The 19,266-nt window shown below is 37.9% G+C and overlaps 1 long non-coding RNA gene across 1 annotated transcript in view; it reads right to left on the reverse strand.

The window, feature by feature from the left end:
• Positions 1-18,707, reverse strand: part of LOC111537012 — a 99,393-nt gene extending 80,686 nt beyond the window's left edge. Inside the window, exon 1 of the long non-coding RNA XR_002729883.1 lies at positions 18,645-18,707. This is a non-coding gene — a long non-coding RNA (uncharacterized LOC111537012). The remainder of the gene's footprint in view (positions 1-18,644) is intronic.
• Positions 18,708-19,266: the final 559 nt, after the last annotated feature.

Below are 19,266 nucleotides of genomic sequence, written 5' to 3' on the forward strand. Positions count from 1 at the left end.
TCCTTCCTTCCTTCCTTCCTTCCTTCCTTCCTTCCTTCCTTCCTTCCCTCCTTTTCTTTTGTCTTCTGACAGAGTCTCACCCTTCCCTTTCTTTTCCCCTTCCTCCTTTCCCTTCCTTTCCTTTTCTTTCCTTTCCTTTTGACAGAGTCTTACTCTGTTATCCAGGCCAGAGTGCAGTGGGGTGATCCTGGCTCACTGCAACTTCTGCAGCCTTTCTTCAAGCGATTCTTCTGCCTCAGCCTCCTGTGTAGCTGGGATTATAGGTGCCTTCCACCGCGCCTGGCTAATTTTCGTAGTTTTAGTAGAGATGAGGTTTTACTCTTTTTGCCAGGCTGGTCTTGAACTCTTGACCTCCACCCGCCTTGGCCTCCCAAAGTGCTGGGATTACAGGCATGAGCCACTGTGCCTGGCCCATTTCCCCATTTTCGTTGTGCTTTGTTTTTAACTATGACACTCAGGAAAAATCGTCTTAAAGACTCTAATGTCTATGTTTATTAGGTTAAATTGTAGATACATATTTGGATATACATACTCTGCTTTATTAATCTGAAATAAGAATATTAGATGGGAAATGAAAACCATTTCCCATTCTCTGCACCTATAAGAAAATACTTTTCTCCATGAATGAAATAAATTATTACATCTTTCAGCTCTCTGTAAAAAAAGACATACATATAATCGTAATACCATACATTTTAAGTGTGGCATGGAAGTAATTTTGCAAACAAAGTCGTGAATAGTGGATCTAATTTATGGTCAAAGAAAGGTTAAAGCTGCATCCTAAGTAAACATATAAGGGAAATATGGTTTGTCTTTATTGCTGCTCTTTCCTCCCTTCTCTTTGCCCTGTTCTGTCTTTAACTCCTTTCTGCTCCACCTTACCTGTCCAAAATGCTATTTATTAATGTCATCATTCACATTTAAATTTGGTGGCCTCCAAAGTTTTCTCACACTTGTGATCAGGACAAAGCCAACGATAATAGAATATATGCAGTCATGTGTTGTTTAATGATGGAAAAAATTCTGTGAAATGCATTGTTAGGCGATTTCGTCCTCCTGCAAACATCATAAAGTGTACTTACACAAACTTAGATTGTACAGTCTGCTACATACTTAGGCTGTATGGTATAGCCTATTGCTCTGAGTCTACAAACTTGTACAGCATGTTATTACAATGAATACTTCAGGCAACTGTGACACAATAGTATTTGTGTATCTAAACATAGAAAGGGTACAGTAAAAATACAGTTTTATGATCTTTTGGGACCACTGTCTTATATGTGGTTAGTCAATGAATGAAATGTCCTTATTTGGTGCATGACAGTATTTGGATATGGCTTATCAGACATATGAATTGAAATATGTTCTGGCATTCTATGTGTGCAACTAGTGAATTTTGATGAGGATTCAGCTTGGGAAATCCTTTTGACCTGTTAGAGTACAGCACTGAAAATCTACCCTCACTAATTGACTTTAGGTAGATTCATTCTTAGCCAATTCTTCCACTTTGTGCCAATTATATCTTGTATATATTTGTACCTCTGGGTACCCGGAGTGGAGATTTTTATAAAATTGATTAAAAATATATATATGATATATATACATATAAAATATACATGTATACATATATCTTATATATATTTATATGTATAGGACATATAAAAAAATCTTACAATGCATTAATAAAAAGACAACCAATTCAAAAATGGACAAGGAATTTGAATAGACATTTTTACAAAGATATACAAATAGCCAACATGTACATGAAAATGTGTTCCACATCATTAGTCATTAAGCATATTAAAAACCACTATCAGATGCACTTCACACCTACTAGGAAGGCTATAATCAAGAGACAAACAATATCAAGGTTTGAGGAGGGTGTGGAGAAATTTCAACTTCAATACATTGCAGTCGGGATTGTAAATGTTGCACCTGCTTTTGGAAAAGTTTGGCAAATCTTCAAAAAGTTAAACGTAACAGTTACCATATGACCCAACAATTCCATTCCTAGCAATATACCTAAGAGAATTGAAAACAAATATACAACAAAAACTTGTACACGGATTTTCATTCCACCATTCTTCATAATAACCAAAAAGTAAAAACAAACTTCCATCAACTGCTGAATGGATAAACAAAATATGATACATCCATATAATGGAATAAAATCCATAAAAAGAAATGTAGCACTAATACATGCTGTAATATGAATGGACTTTGAAAACATTATTAATATGGTTTGGCTGTGTCCCCACTCAAATTCCATCTTGAATTCCCACATGTTGTGGGAGGAACCCTTTGGGAGGTAATTGAATCATGGGGACAGGTCTTCCCATGCTGTTCTCATGATAGCAGATAGATCTCATGAGATCTGATGGTACTATAAGGTGGAGTGTCCCTGAACAAGCTCTCTCTTTTGCCTACTGCCATACATGTAAGACGTGACTGCTCCTCCTTGCCTTCTGCCATGATTGTGAGGCCTCCCCAGTCACTTGGAATTGTAACTCCATAAAACCTCTTTCTTTTTTAAATTGTCCAGTCTCAGGTATGTCTTTATCAGCAGCATGAAAACTGACTAATGCTGTAAATTGGTACCAGTAGAGTGGGGCACTGCTGAAAAGATAACCAAAAATGTGGAAGTGACTTTGGAACTGGGTAACAGGCAGAGGTTGGAACAGTGTGGAGGACTCAGAAGAAGAAAGAAAAATGTGGGAAAGTTTAGAACACCCTGGAGACTTGTTGAATGGCTTTGACCAAAACATTGCTAATGATATGGACAATGAAATCCAAGCTGAGATAGTCTCAGATGGAGGTGAGGAACTTGTTGGGAACTGGAGCAAAGGTGACTCTTCTTATGTTTTAGCAAAGAAACTGGTGGCATTTCTCCTTGACCTAGAGATTTGTGGAACCTTGAACTTGAGAGAGATGATTTAGGGTATCTGGCAGAAAAAATTTCCAAGCAGTAAAGCATTCAAGAGGTGACTGGGGTGCTGTTAAAGGCATTCAGTTTTATAAGGGCAGGAGAGCATAAAAGTTTGGAAAATTTGTATCCCGACAATGTGATAGAAAAGAAAATCCCATTTTCTGAGGAGAAATTCAAGCTTGCTATAGAAATTTACATAAGTAACAAGGATGTTACTTATGTTACATCCCCAAGACGACTGGGAAAATGTCTCCAGGCATGACAGAGGTCTTCATGGCAGCCTCTCCCATCACAGGCCCAGTAGCCTAGGTGGAAAGAACGGTTTCATGGGCTGGGCCCGGGGTCCCCATGCTGTGTGCAGTCTAGGGAGTTGGTGCTCTTTGTCTCAGCTGCTCCAGCCATGGCTGAAAAGGCCAATATAGAGCTTGGGCTGTGGCTTCAGAGCATGCACGTCTTAAGCCTTGGCTGCTTCCATGTGGTATTGAGCATTCCAATGCACAGAAGTCAAGAATTGGGGTTTAGGAACCTCATCCTAGATTTCAGAGGATGTATGGAAATGCCTGAATGTTCAGGCAGAAGTTTGCTGCAGGGGTGGGGCCCTCATGGAGAACCTCTGCTAGGGCAGTGCAGAAGGGAAATGTGAGGTTGCAGTCCCAACACAGAGTCCAGACTAGAGTACCACCTAGTGGAGCTATGAGAAGAGGGCCACCGTCCTCCAGATCCCAGAATGGTAGATTCACCAACGGCTTCCACCATGCACCTGGAAAAGCCACAGACACTCAATGCCAGCCTGTGAAAGTAGCCAGGAAGCAGGCTGTACCCTGCAAAGCCACAAAGGTGGAGCTGCCCAAGACCATGAGAATCCACCTTTTGCATCATCATGACCTAGATGTGAGACATGGAGTCAAAGGAGATCATTTTGGCACTTTAAGATTTGACTGCCCTGCTGGATTTTGGACTTGAATGGGGCCTGTAGTCCCTTAGTTTTGGCCAATTTCTCCCATTTGGAATGGCTGTACTTACCCAATGCCTGTACCCCCATTGCATATAGGAAGTAACTATCTTGCTTTTGATTTTACAGACTCATAGCCAGAAGGGACTTTGGACTATGGACTTTTAAGTGAATGCTAAAATGAGTTAAGACTTTTGGGGACTGTTGGAAAGCCATGTTTTGAAAGGTGAGGACATGAGATTTGGAGGGGTCAAGTGTGGAATGATATGGTTAGACCATGTTCCCACCAAAATCTCATCTTGAATTCCCATATATTGTGGGAGGGATCCAGTGGGAGGTAACTGAATTCTGGAGGCAGATCTTTCCTGTGCTGTTCTCATAATAGCAAATGAGTCTCATGAGATCTGATGGTATTATACGGGGGAGTTTCCCTAAACAAGCTCTGTCTTTTTGCCTGTTGCTATCCATGTAAGGCATGACTTGCTCCTCCTTGCTTTCCACCATGATGGCAAGGCCTACCCAGCCACTTGGAACTGCAAGTTCATTAAACCTCTTTCTTCTTTAAATTGCCCAGTCTCGGATATGTCTTTATCAGAAATTTGAAAAGTCACTAATACAATTATACTAAATGAAAAAAAGCCATACATAGAAGGCCAAATAATGTATAATTCCATTGATATGAGAAAAATACATACAGAAAGAAAGTAGATTAGTAGTTGCTAGGAGATGAGGGGAGAGGATGTTGGAGTGTGACTGCTAATGAGTATAGAATTTTTGTAGGGGTACTGGAATTAGTAATGATCATTGCACAACTTTGTAAATATGCTTAAAACCAAAGCAATGTACACATTTTATGATATGTGAATTAAGAATTTTATTTTATTTCAATAGCTTTTAATGTATAAGTGGTTTTTGGTTACAGGGATGAATTATGTAGTGGTGAATTCTGAGATTTTAGTGCACCTGTCACCTGAGCAGTGTACATTTTACCCAATATTTAGTTTTCTTAGCCCTTGCCCAAATCCCACCTTCCCCCTTCCAAGTCTCCGAAGTCCATTTTATCACTCTTATGGCTTTGCATACACATAGCTTAGCTCCCATTTATAAGTAAGAATATACAATATTTTGTTTTCCATTCCTGAGTTATTTGAGTTACTTCACTTTGAATAATGGCCTCCAGCTCCATCCAAGTTGTTGTTGCAAAAGACATATTCATTCCTTTATATGGCTGAGTAGTATTCATATATATATATATACACACACATCACATTTGCTTTATCCACTCATTGGTCAATGGCATTTAGGTTGGTTCCATATCCATGCAATTGCAAATTGGGCTGCAATAAACATGTGTGTCCATGTGTCTTTTTCATATAGTGGCTTCTTATCCTTTGGGTAGACACCCAGTAGTGGGATTGCTGGATTGAATGGTAGATCTAATTTTAGTTCTTTTAGGAATATCCCTGCTACTTTCCATAAAAGTTGTAGTAATTTATGTTCCCACTAGCAGTGTGTAAGACCACAATTTTTTAAAGTATTTGAAAAAATACTAGTTGCCATTTCCATGTCTCAACCCATCTAGACCAAAACTAGCAATTCCCTCTTCAACCAGGTTTGATTCAATGCAAAATAAGGATTCAATTGAGTGATACATTTATCTGTTGCTGTATCTAGAAATGCCTTGTGTACCTAGTAGGTCAAAATGGTTCCCAGAAAAACTTTCTGGATACAATCTGAATAGTACATAACAATGTACACAATCACCATTTTCCAAATTAACAGTCACCTTTCTAGGTACACAACCCTTTACTCTTCCTTGAATTACTCCTCCTGATTTTTCTTCTATAAAAATGAGACACATCATGTGTCTTTTCATTTTTATTTGATTGTCTATTGCCTATCTCCCTGTTTAGAGTTTAAGTCCCACAGGACAGGAAAGGTGGTTTTGTTCCTTGCTGTTTTCCTATCACCTAGAACAATACTTGGTGCAGGGCAAGGGAGGCACCAAAGAAAAACTCATTAAGTAAGAAAAATTTGAGTATGTGCTTTTCCTCAGTGGGAGAGGGGAAGGAATAAAAATAATAGAGCTATGCAATAATTAAAGCCAAGAGTGTCAAGTTCTACCCTAAGCCCTCTCATTTCTGACAGAGACTTGCACATATTCCTGTGGCCTCTGAAACTGAGCTCTTATACATGCCTGGCCCTATGTGCTCTAAATGTCAGTGTTCCCACCTCCATCTTCTGCTTTCTGTATCCACTTCACTCAAAGATCTCGTCAAGTGTTTCCAAAAACCTAGAAATATAACCCTTATTCCCAATTGAAATGTATGCTGGATAGTTTGGCTTGGGAATCTAGGCTCTAACCTGGAAATAAATTCTGATTATGAGTGCTGTAGTGACTAAATCAAAGGCTAAAGGTCTTTCTCTTATCTACTGCTGTTCATTCCAAATACATATTTTGGCCAAACCAAATATTCTAGGGATATGCAAGTCACAGCCTGTGGTCTCAGGAAAACTAGTCATAGAGATCTCTAAAAAAAGAGAAATCTGTCACCTCATTTCTGAGGGTGTACTTATTTTCCTTGTGTTTGACCATAAGATTTATTTTTAATTATCACATTGTATAGGCCTATGTTGAACTATTTCAAATAATTCCATTCGTTTACAGCTGCTTTCCTGTATTTCTGTTGACATTATATATTGGATAAACCTATTTAATTGTCTTTCAGACAATAGGCTTAAATTACTAGATAACATTCATATTTAAAAATGAATTATTCAACCATTTCTAATGTACCATATCTGATTCTATCACTAGACTCTAACAATTTGAAACCCTGATATGGTTATTAGGGCCCCTAAGGCATTAAGAGGAATTACTACTCCCTACCTTTACATAAGCTCTTTGTAGATTGAATATGCAGAGCTCTTTGATGCCTTAGTTTTATTTAAGCCTCCATTTCAGGATGATTTCAACTGAATACAAATATCTGGGCTGGGGGGAGTGTGGAAAGACTATGTGCCTTAACCCCAAATACCCCTAGTGATGGCCCTGATGACAACACACATCGGGATGTTTTGAATCATCCTGATGATTGATTTGATTTTTCCACTCCTCACCTAGACTTTTGGCATTGCCTAGACAGAGCTATAGCACTTTGGGCTGTAGTCAGCCACTTGCTTCCAGCTGCATGTTTTGTTCCACACTCTGCTTCACCTTTCTTTTTGGCTACACTCACCCTTGACTCCATATGTTTTTCTCCATGTGTCATCACAGCCTAACTGAGCACAAAGTCTCTAGCTGTTCCCTGTCCAAGACACACATCTTCCTTGAATCTCGCTCAGTAACAAGTCAGTGTGTTTAATCAATCCTTTATAGTTTTACAAGATATAGCAATGCGTAAAATTGATGTAGTTAGAAAACCCCATCCTCCTAGTTCAGAAATCAATAAGCATTTACTGTGTTTCCTTTATGTTTAGCATGCAACTAGATCTGGAGAACCTAAATTAGGAATTTCCACTCTCTAATCTTATGTCTGACCAGGGCAAACTAACTGTGGAAGAAATCAATTCCATTTAGCAAATGCTGTATTTCTTGAGAGGCAGAGTGCTAAGATGCCTCAGGGATTACAAAGATAAATAGCATACATTCCCTATGCTCGGACCATTTTCACGATACATAGAAGTAAGATTGTAAATTATGAAACTGTGGGATTAAAGAAATGTTCATGCCAAATTTGAACTGATGAGAAATCCAATTTATGTAATTATTGCAAGATAGCATAATTTGAAAACATAGTTAATTGCAAACTGTGTTTATGTTATTGTCATCACCCACACCACTAGGAAAATGAAACACAAACTCTCCTTTGTCAATATTAGGAGAATCATTATTGATTACTTTTTGCATCAGAATTTCTGCAAGTAAGTCTTGGTTTCAGAATCTAAGCAAGCACTGTTATTATCATTTCTAAACTTGTTTTTCATATCCTTGCACAATGTTACTCAAGCTCATTAAACGGTGCTACTAAAGTTAGTGCTGAGAAAAAAAGAGTAAAGTTAATAACTCTGGAATAGACATATGATGTGGTAAAGCACTATGATGGAACACAAACCACCACCAATACTAATGTAGGAAAGAGTCCTCAGCAAAATAATAAAGAAAATGTATAAAGCAATTTCAAAGCAAATATATACTAAAGAATCAGAAATTCGTAAGTTCCAAAAATGTATTCCCCCTTTGGGAAAATTTGTTTTGAATTATTTGAGTTTTAAGTTATGCAAAGTATCCAGGAATAACACTTCTCTCATATGAAAAGCAAGTGCCCTGCACTTAAATTTTATTTCCCACAGCTCTACCTTACAATCCCTGCAGTTTAGTTAGAAAAGTCTCTTTATTATTCCACACATCCTCTGCCAAGGAAACCAGTATTATTCCTTTCACTATTTCTTTTATTATGCTCTTCTTCCTGTTTTAAATATCTTCACTCTTCCTACCCACTAATCCAAATATATGGCCTAGTTTCAAAGGCCCACTCAAGCGCCACTTCATCTGCAAAGCTGTACCTGACTTAGTAGAGTCATAGGATTTTATACTTGGAATAGCTCTTAGAGATTATCTAGTTCAAATATTTTCCAACTGTGCAACATAGAGACACTTAGAAGGCTTTTGAAAAAGAGGTAGAAATGGGAAGGGAAGTAAAGTGGGCAACAGAGTTCTGGAGCTCTCACCTACTTTAATCCAGCACTGCTTTCATCATTTTAATTATTTACCTTTCCCAGAAAGACATTGTTTGAACAAAAATTTCCAGAGCTTTAGATCATAAAAATCCACAGTTCAACACGATGAATGAAGAAACTAAGGCTGAGTTGAATATTTTATCCCGATTACAAACAATCTAACAAACTAAGCTAAAACCCTAGGATCTCTGGACTGCCAGCCCAGCTACACTGATATCCCTATTTTGTTTATCACCAAAATACTTACAATTTCCCGTTTATGATTCTATAGTGTCTTTTGTTATTTACATGTATGTGTCTTGTCTAATACACTGAGTGTGGCTGTTCCATGGCTGGGTGTAATTTACGCTCTTCCACTCTTCTCTGAGCAGAGAACTGGGTTCACAGTATGATTGCTGACTTTTCTTCCCAGGATAGACACTCTTGATTCATATACAAAATTAGACAAGCCAGTACTTAGACAATCAACTCCATGTATTGACTGAAATAACATAAACTGCATCCTTCACAGAAACTATTTATTAATGTTGACATTAATGGTAGTCAGTACAGCTACATTTTTCATAAAAATTAATATCTCTGCCTCATTTGTACTCTTTCCCTCATGTATACAAATCTAGGCTTAATCAATTAAACTCCTTATTCTAAATGACACCTGGTTTTTAACCCTTTAATCTCATTTTTGGGTAGCTTTCACTATTGCAACAGACATTCTAACAAGAAAAACTAACCCTTTATTATTATTTTTTAAAAATCCCTAATTCTTGATTCTTTGTAAGTTCTTCCTGTAGCTGCTTCTTTCTTCTGATACATTTCTTGTAAGGGTACACTGCACTTGCTATCTTTGTTCCCTTCCCTCCCAGCTCCATCTTTGTGTACTACATAATCTATTTCTTAAAGGTGGTAATGTCAACCACTGCGGAAGACAGTATGGCAATTCCTCAAAGGTCTAGAACCAAAAATACCATTTGACTCAGCAATCTCATTACTGGATATATACCCAAAGGAATATAAATCATTCTATTACAAAGATACATGCACATGTGTGTTCACTGCAGCACTGTTCACAATAGCAAACACATGAAATCAACCCAAATGCCCATCAATGATACACTAGATAAAGAAAATATGGTACAGCTACATCACGGAATACTATGAAGCCATAAAAAGGAATGAGATCATTTCCTTTGCAGGGACACGGATGGAGCTGGAAGCCATTATCCTCAGCAAACAAATACAGGAACAGAAAAACCAAACACCGCATGTTCTCACTCATAAGTGAGAACTGAACAATGAGATCACGTGGACACAGGGAGGGGAACAACACATACTGGGGCTTGCTGGGGGAAAGTGGGAGGAAGAGCATTAGGAAAAATAGCTAATGCATGCTGGGCTTAATACCTAGCTGGTAGGTTAATAGGTGCAGCAAACCACCATGGCACGTGTATACCTATGTAACAAACCTGCACATCCTACACCTGCACATGTACCCCAGAACTTAAAATTAAAACAAGTGGTAATGATCTTTTATTTGTAATTTAAATTAACTTTTAATACTCTATCTTTTCTATTCCTCTACGCTTTCTTTATTTCATTCACTCCCATAAATATTTGATTGTCAAATCTACTTTGCTAGGAGTGTCTTCTCATCAACCCTTTTGGACTAGGGCAAGAGAAGTTCCCTTCTAGACTCCAAGCTTTAGACACCTGATCTACCTCCCATCCTCCCCTTCCAGGGCTAGTTGTCTCCCAGCCCACATCCTCCCTTCTGATTCAGACGCTGGGTACCTGGGACCACCATAATTCCTATTCATATTCTCTATCTCCTTAAATCTACTTCCAGGGCCGAGTGGCTTCTTGACTTCAGGACTATACTTCTAAACCTCCAGTGTATCCCAAGATCCAAGTGGTGACTAAGGAGTGGTTGTCTGTGAGAAGCGGGGGTGAAATGGAGGTATTATCATGTTCACATTCCTTCCCTGCCCCTATCCCTGCCCCATTTTCTATAGAATAGAAAACAAATTTCTTCTCATAGTTTCAAGATCTTCACAATGGCTTCGCATAGCTCCTAAGCGTGGGATTTCCCATGACTGACCCTGAGGCCTGTGCATGGATAGGGCTAGTGGGAAGGGGGGTAAAGTGGGAGGAGAAGAGGTCCTTTCTGAGTTACTGCCACCATATTTTATCATGGAACTGTAATTCAAACTTGGTCTTTGAGGTTGATATAAAAGCATATTTGTCATGGTAGGAGGTTAGATATTTTATTTAACAGTTTGTGGCTTGATTTATAACTTTTAAATATTTAACATATGGTACACAGTCCTCCATTTGCAGTCTTGCCTTAGGACCTACAAATCTTAGAGAAAGAGCTGGGTCTTTTTTCTCTGAGGCCAGATTAATCTCTGAGTTCCTACTGGCCTTCTCTTTAAGGGTGCCTCATTTACATATCTAACTTAAAATATCAAAAGCTGAGTTGATATTCTCCTCCTCATCTTAAACCTACTTGCCTATGTTTGTGTCTTCTCTTTTATTTTATTTTTCATTTTTGAGATGGAGTCTCACTCTGTCGCCCAGGCTGGAGTGCAGTGGCGCGATCTCGGCTCACTGCAAGCTCCGCCTCCCGGGTTCACGCTATTCTCCTGCCTCAGCCCCCCCCCGAGTAGCTGGGACTACAGGCGCCCGCCACATCGCCCGGCTAGTTTTTTGTATTTTTTTAGTAGAGACGGGGTTTCACCATATTAGCCAGGATGATCTCGATCTCCTGACCTCGTGTGTCTTCTCTTAGTTAACGCTATCACTATCCACTCGGTCCCTAGCTATGGGTCTTGGAGTTATTCTTAACTTTTCTCTTCCCTAAACCTCAGTATTTAATCAGAGATAAAATATATTCTGTGTCTGAAATATCTTGACTCCATCTTCTCCTTTCAAGCCCCATCTGTCAGCTGATTCATTTTAATAGCCATTTTACTAGCCTCTTCCTTCCCCTCCTTAATTCACTGTCCACATTTCCACCAGAATTATTATGTTCACATTCCTCTCCTATACCTGATCCCTGCCCCCTTTTCTATAGAAAACACATTCCTATTCATAGTTTCAGAGTCTTCACAATATGACCAGAGCCTACCCCGACAATCATGCTTACTTCCCACATTCTTATCTCTTCTTTTTCACACTCATCTACACAGCCATACATGCATGCACTATAATCTAGATGATACAGACTTGTTAGATACTTGTTAATCCCAGACTGTTTGAACATTTATAAACTTGTCATAAACTTTCACATGCATATACTTTTACCTAAGCCACTGTTTCTGTCTGGACCATTCTCTCCTTATTTACACTTCTGTAAAAACGTGATTAACTATACTATTGTCATTTACTCTGTGAAAGTCTTCCACAATTACTCCACCAAAATCACTGTCTTCCATGATTACCTAACATTTGTTTATGCCAGTATTATTCTACTTAAAAATGTTGGCCCATAGCCATGTTATAAATGAATGCCTCTCTAGCCCATAAATATAAATTTATTATATGCAGGGACGAATCTCTACTCATTTTTGTATATTACTTGTACCTTGTGTATTTTCCCAAAGTAGGTGCTTTGTAAATGTTTGTTTAATTTCTGAGTGAAATTTTAAAAGAGATCAGCTTTCATTAAAAAAAAGAAAAAAAGAAACAAAGAAACCATACAACGTATTTCCTTAAAGGGGGCTATCAGGATTTCTTTGTTCTATTATAGCCCACTCTGCAACCTTCATTTACTTTATCATAGAATTCTAAGATTTCTCTCTCCAAAATGGGTTTAACATCCTGTCTAAAAGCTGTAGTGGTATGTCTGCAAAACCTGTCAAGAAGCCCTGATGAAAGGCAGTGCAGAATTACAAGCATTATTACAAAGACAGGTGTGGTGTTCAATTCAAAACCAGCCACCTGTGCATCCTCCGTTTTCAGAGATGACTCGCACATGTTCATCACAGGTTCCCCAAGTCACTTATTGCCCGTGCACTACTTAGAGGGAGACCATCTGGAATTGCAGAGTTTTCTAGCAGTGCTTTCTCTCCTTAAGCTCTTTTAATTTTTCAATCACGTTCCCTGACATAAGACGGGTTCATTTTCTGTTTATAGTATGTCTCACGGGCAGTTTATGGATCTGTTTCTGGCATTTTCCCTCCAATCATCTTGGGAATCACAGCATGAAGTTGGTGGGCAGTGGGGTAGGTGGAATCCAGGTTAGACTATTTAATTTTCTGTTACGGGAATTCTGTATGCTTTTGAGTTTTGGAACTGGTAATACCAAAATGCTGCTTCTTTACTCAGTATATAGGCAAAGGCAAATCATTTAAGTCTACCAAACATAATAGTGACAGTATTAACAAATTACTTGACAATTCAGAAGTGATTTTCATGTATATCATCTAATTTAATTCTCATTACAATTCTGTGAAGTACATTTCGTGTTTCACAGATAAAAAAAAATAGTTCACATTTTTTTTTTTTCTTTTGCAAGATCACAGAAATAATAAGAGCTAGGAAGTAAGTTTTCTGAATCTACATCCCATGATCTTTGGTAGAGTATAACATACAGGGAATAGCCAAATAATTAAGAAACAAATACCAGCTATATTTCAGATAAGCGATATATTATTTACAGAATTAAGAGTTATCTATAACATAGTAAAGTCTCATTCATATGTAATAACGTGTGCTTGTAAAAACATAAAGTTCCATTAGAAAAAGGGTCAAAATTGTAATATTGTAAGACAGTTTTAGTACTAGTAAACATGGTGTGTAGCATAAACTAAAAAGTAAATGTACAAGAACTAAAATACCAGTGAGATTATGCTGGGTCAAATCCAAAGCCAGCACAGCACTGGCTCTCTTGCCTAAGGTCCATGGTGACCACTCCTTGGCTATTGCCAAAGTTCATTCAACGCCCAAGCACTCTTTATTCAGCTGGTGGCAAATTCAGCCAGGCTTGTGTTTTTCCCTTCATGATGACGAGCTTCCCCTAGCCCAGGGCAGGTCCTAAAATGTCATCTGGGAGCCAGGGCCTGGAATCAGGATCCTTAGGAATTTACTTGGTGCTGTATTCTACTATGGCTGAGTTGGCAATCAAGTGCAAGGTTAAGCCCTTTACTTTCTTCGTTCTCCATTTCTCAAGCAGATGGATGATCTCTCTGTGGTCACCCAGGCCCTAGGCCTGAGGCAAGTACTGAGACAAGTACTGCCTGGCTACCACCAATGTTCACTCAAGGCCCAGTGGCTGCTCAGTCAGCTTACGGTAAATGCTGCCAGTCCTGTGTTTCCGTCTTCAAAGAAGTGGGCTCCCCTCTGGCCCAGGGTGGGTTCAAGAATGCCATCCAGGAGGCAAGGCCTGGAACAAAAGAAGCCCGTTGTTTTTTTGTTTGTTTGTTTATTTACTGACCTGATACCCAAACTGCAAGACAAACTCGTCTTTACTCTTCCCTCTCCTTTCCTCAAGCAGGAGTCTGACTGCGTGGCCACCACAGCTGGGAATATACTAGGTCACACCTGAAGCCAACATGGCATTGGGTATCACCCAAGGCCTGTGGTGAGTCCTGCCTGGTTACCACTCATGTTTTTACAAGGCTCAAATGCTGTGTAGTCAGCAGGTGATGTATCCTGCAAGTACAGGGTCTTTCCCTTCAATGCAGCGGGTTCCTTTCTGGCACAGGGTGTGTCTAGAAATGTCATTTGGAAGTTAGCACCTAAAATAGGGGCCTCAGGAATTTGTCTGATGCCCTATTCTGTAGCTGAGCTGATATCCAAGTTGCAGACAATGTCCTCTTTACTTTCTTCCCTCTTCCCTCTTCTCTCTTCAAGTGGAAAGAAGGAGCTGTGAGCTGCACTTCCTGGGGTTGTGGGAGGGTGACACAAGCACTCCCTTAGCCACCCTAGCTGGTGTCTCACTAGGTTGTGTGCATCCCAAGTTCACTGGCTCTGAGCCAAGCACAGCACCAAAACTTGCACAGGAATTGCAGTCCTTGTGGCCTAGATTGCTTTTCAAGTTTATTTAGTACCTCAGAGAGCGTTAGCCCGCAGTGGTGGTAATAGCAGGAACCCAGGTTCCAAACGTTGGCATGGATTATTTTCTTTTGGCTAGGGTTAGTCTAAATGTTCTCTCTGTGGTTGCTGGTTGAATTCTGCATGTGTTGCTTTCCATGGTGGCAGGCAGCACTGAATTCCAATGCAAAGTCCCACAATCACTGAGCTCTCTCTCCTGCAAGCACACATACTCTCTCTCCATTCCATGTAGCTGCTGCTGATGGATGGAGTTGGGGTGGTGCTGGCCATTCGAGATTGTCTTTCCTACCCTCTTCAGTGCCTCTTTCCTTGATAAGATGTCAAAATTACATACAATGATCACTCATCTGATTCTTCGTTCTTATGAAGATGTTTTCTTGTGCAGATGATTGTTTAATTTGGTGTTCCCGTGGGGAAGACAACTGCTGGAGGGTCCCATTTGGCCATCTTGCTCCGCCTCCTCCCCAGGGTTTTGTTTTAGCAATGACTATATTACTTTTATTTATAATACTTCCATTTTGTTCTTTAGTGTTTTTGCTCTGTCATTACATTAGGTTATTATTTCTTCTTCAAATATTTTGATAATTTTATATTTTGTTAAATAACTATGAACACACTTATTAATCTCTTCCAAATTGTTCTATTATCACTGTTTTTAGCATGTGATTTTCATGCTTTTCTCTGCCTACTCTCTCTCTCAAAATTGTGTCTCTGTAAAAAAAAAGTGTGTGTGTCTGTATATGTATACATATGACATATTATCTTTAGTTGGTGACTGCTTTCCTCTGTTAATTCTCTGTACAGATTGTGTCTTTGTAAAAAATAAATAAGTTGTATATGCACAAAGAGAGATCACTTTCAGTGGGTGATTTACTTTTTCCTTTGTGTGTCCCATACATCCAGGGATGCAGAATTTTCTTTACAGGGTTATTGAGATTTTATTGCTTATGCCTCAGTACAGAAGATTCCCCTGGTATCAGACCAGTTTTTTAAAATGAATTTCAAAGCTTATTATTCCTGCTTTATGTATTACTACAAATTTTGACCACATACTTTTGGTGCAGCTTGGGTTCTTGACTTTTCTCTCAGGAGATGATTTATAGCTACTTCCAGAGCCTGGGAAGCCAGTAAGATTGTTTTTGCATTTAGCTAGGGCTGTCTTCAAAATCTTCAAAGACATTTTTTCTAATCCCCTATCCTGGAGAGACTCAAGGCTGCATCTGACAGTCTTATGAACTGCTAGGGTATCACGTCAAGGTTCCTTTTGGAACTGAGTTCTTTATTTGTTTCTGGCACTTAGTGATTTCCTTCCTTTCTTTTGAGAGTCACTATATTTTTTCTTAATTAATTTACATGGTATTTCATGAGGCATTTTTCTGTGTTTATATTTGAAGAGTGATCATACAAAAGGCTTCATGCAAAAATAAGTTCTGCTTGTAATTAGTAGTGATTTAAGTTAGAACATTAAATAAGAGGACTGGCTTGAGTAATTATTTGACTGTCTGATTTTATATTTTAACATACATTTTCCAGAGTGCCTAACCCCCTATTATACCAAAATATGCAGAGATACATACACCACTTTTTTCCCCATGGCAGACAGGCATAGTGATTCTCTTAAAATTTAAATCAGATCATGTCACCCTCAATGGCTTTCCATCTCATTAAGTACAGAACCCAGTTCTTCACATGAACCTAAAAGGGCCTGCAAATCTGACCCCCTGATAACTCTTTGTCCTCGTCTCTTACTATTAATACTTTCCACTTAGCTCACTTCACTCCAGTCATATTAGGCTGCTTATTGTTCCTTGGTATAGTAAGCAAGATATTACCACAGACACTTCACTCTTGCTATTTCCTCCATTTTCAGTGCATTACATGAACCATTCACTCTCTAATTTGCCTTAGTACTCTGTTACCTTCCATGGCAACCCAACAAAACAGAAAACAAACAAACAAACAAACAAAACAACACGTACACATTCCCTATTCCTCTAACCCTGCTGAGTTCTCCTGCTTTCACAGTACTCATTAGCATCTGACATAATATCCATATACTTGTTTATTTATTTCTCAGCCTGCCCCATTTGTCATAGACTTCCAGGAGAACAGATATTTAACATGGTCTTTGTTTTTAATCTGCTGATGTATCCCAGTATGAGAAAATTACCTGGTACATAAAAGGCATTCATCTGAGAGACTAAAATAATACTATAATATAATTTATACTTTAAAAATCTGTATAAATATAAACAAAATTTTTATTGAAATTATTTAAGGAATATATACATAAACCATACTTTATTTTTTAATTTTAATTATTTAATTTTAATTTTTAAAATTTTGAATTTAAAGTATGCAAACTTTTAAGAAAGTTTTGAAATATGGGCTTTAAAATCCAACTGATAAAAATTTCTGTTAAGTTAAATAGTATTGGAGAAAACTGTGTTCTTTCTTCCTCACAATTTCTCCAAAGAACATTCCATCTTCACCCAATCCACAGACGATACAAAAATAGCCTGAATAAAGTTTCTTTATCTGAACCATGCCTGATACTCTATTAAAATACAGAAGACTATGACTCAGGGCAGTGATCTCAATATAATTAATCCCAGAAAAGATAAGCTAGAGGAAGAAAATGTTACTGCAGTGATTACCCTGTAAATTCTGTTCATGCTGTCTGTGACTCAGAATAAGAATTAAAATAACAATAAGGCACTAAATATTCCAAAGATTAAATGTGAAGTGTTGAAGGTTGAGAAAAACGTTTTCTCTTTATATGCATGTGCTCAAGCTTTTAATACATATTTCAGTTATGAGTTAGGATTAAGCATTAGAGGAAAGTGCTGTTGAAATACCAGCTGTACTCTCAAAGCACTAAAACTTAAATAATAATAAATAGCAGAAAATCCAGGGAGAAAATGAAGAAATGAAGTTATTTATAAATCTCTGGTTAGCTAAGTGTACATTTTATTTATTTAGCATTAATTAGGAAATAGTAATTTAAAATAAATAGTATTTGAATAAGAAAGAAGATGGAAACAAACAGGCACTTTTTGATAATTAATTTCCCTAATTCAGGTGGAATATCAGTGGTACAGGATGGAAAGAACAAAGAACTTGGAGATGGAGGCAAACCATTTGCTAACTTAGGGACTTTAATTTCTAATATTATCACATAATATATCAGATAAATATATTTGGCCTCAACCACGAAACATATCAGGTGGACGGGCAATGGGTCTTTTTTTTTTTTTAAGTTATTTTCATATAAACATATCAGCAACTTCCCACATTAATTTGGCTGCTGACATTAGCCAAAGAATGGCCAATCAGTCTACCATTTCATTTATCTGTCACAAATAGAGTGTAAGACAGAGTGAAATAAAGCATAAACATTCAGGTTCCCTTCAGAGGGCAATTTTAAGAAAAATAATTGAAGGAAGGTTATTTCAGCTTCCTCTTCTGCAATATCAACTCCTCATCCTTCCCTATTTCACTTTCTACATTTTAGGGATAGATAAAGGACACCACAGGCAAGTCTAACAATTTGCTCTAGTCTCTGAGTGAGTAATAACAGAAGCAGTCCAAATGAGGAATTCCTGTTGTTCATCCCCAAATGGATTTCCCTTGGCCACTCCTTGTCCACATCTCCCCTGATTTCTACAGATTTTTATGTTGTATGCTAATTTCCATGACTCTTTTACTCACCTGGAAAACAACAGTATCACTATCAGAATTGTTCAACTGGTATGTGACAGCTAAAATCAACACTTCTTCCTTAACTCTGTTTTACTCTACTCCTCTCAAAAAGCAAACTCCTATTCACAGAGATAGTTTAATTTCATTTGTGTATCTGGCTACTACTTGCGAGACCCTAATTATTTCCATTTTTTGGCAGATTTTGATCTGCTATGGCACAAGAAATTATCACGATCAGCAAGAAGATAGATGAATGCAACGGTTAGTACTTACCTAGATCACTTCCCTCAAAATGTCCTCACAGCTCTATTTCATTCAAGTTTGGATGTACCACTTAAGACATCAAAGTGTTCTGCAAATGGGGGAAAAAGAAAAAAACAAACAAGAAATACCTTAAAATGCCAGATATGTGTGATTTGAAACAAAAAATATTTAAGATGAGGTTAAAAGTTATAAACATTTATGTACATTATTAGCTCTACATCAACAAAAGAGCACAGTTTTTCCACTGCAAATTAATAGATTATAAAATCAATAGGTTTTTCATGAAAGTAATTAAGAAAAATGGGGGTAGAATCAATCTTTTAAGAATGTTTTGCCTTTAAAATAACTTTCTCTAAAATCACCTAAAATGAAATATAAGTTAACTCTCATTCTATGAGTTCAGTGGAGTTAAATTTAACTTGAAAACATCTTTCATTTCTATAGCTACTTTATTATATTTATACAAGATGGCAAAAAGTTAATTGGGTGATTTAAGTGAGTCAACTGTCACATATATTATGAGCTCTGCATGTGTGTATTATGAAGCAATACTGACTATGAGTTCAGCCTTTTACCAACTTATTTAGCCAAGGTTGCTAGAAGTTACTTAATGAGCATGAACACACAAACT

Source organism: Piliocolobus tephrosceles, chromosome 1 (genome assembly GCF_002776525.5).
Source record: "Piliocolobus tephrosceles isolate RC106 chromosome 1, ASM277652v3, whole genome shotgun sequence".
NCBI lineage: Eukaryota > Metazoa > Chordata > Mammalia > Primates > Cercopithecidae > Piliocolobus > Piliocolobus tephrosceles.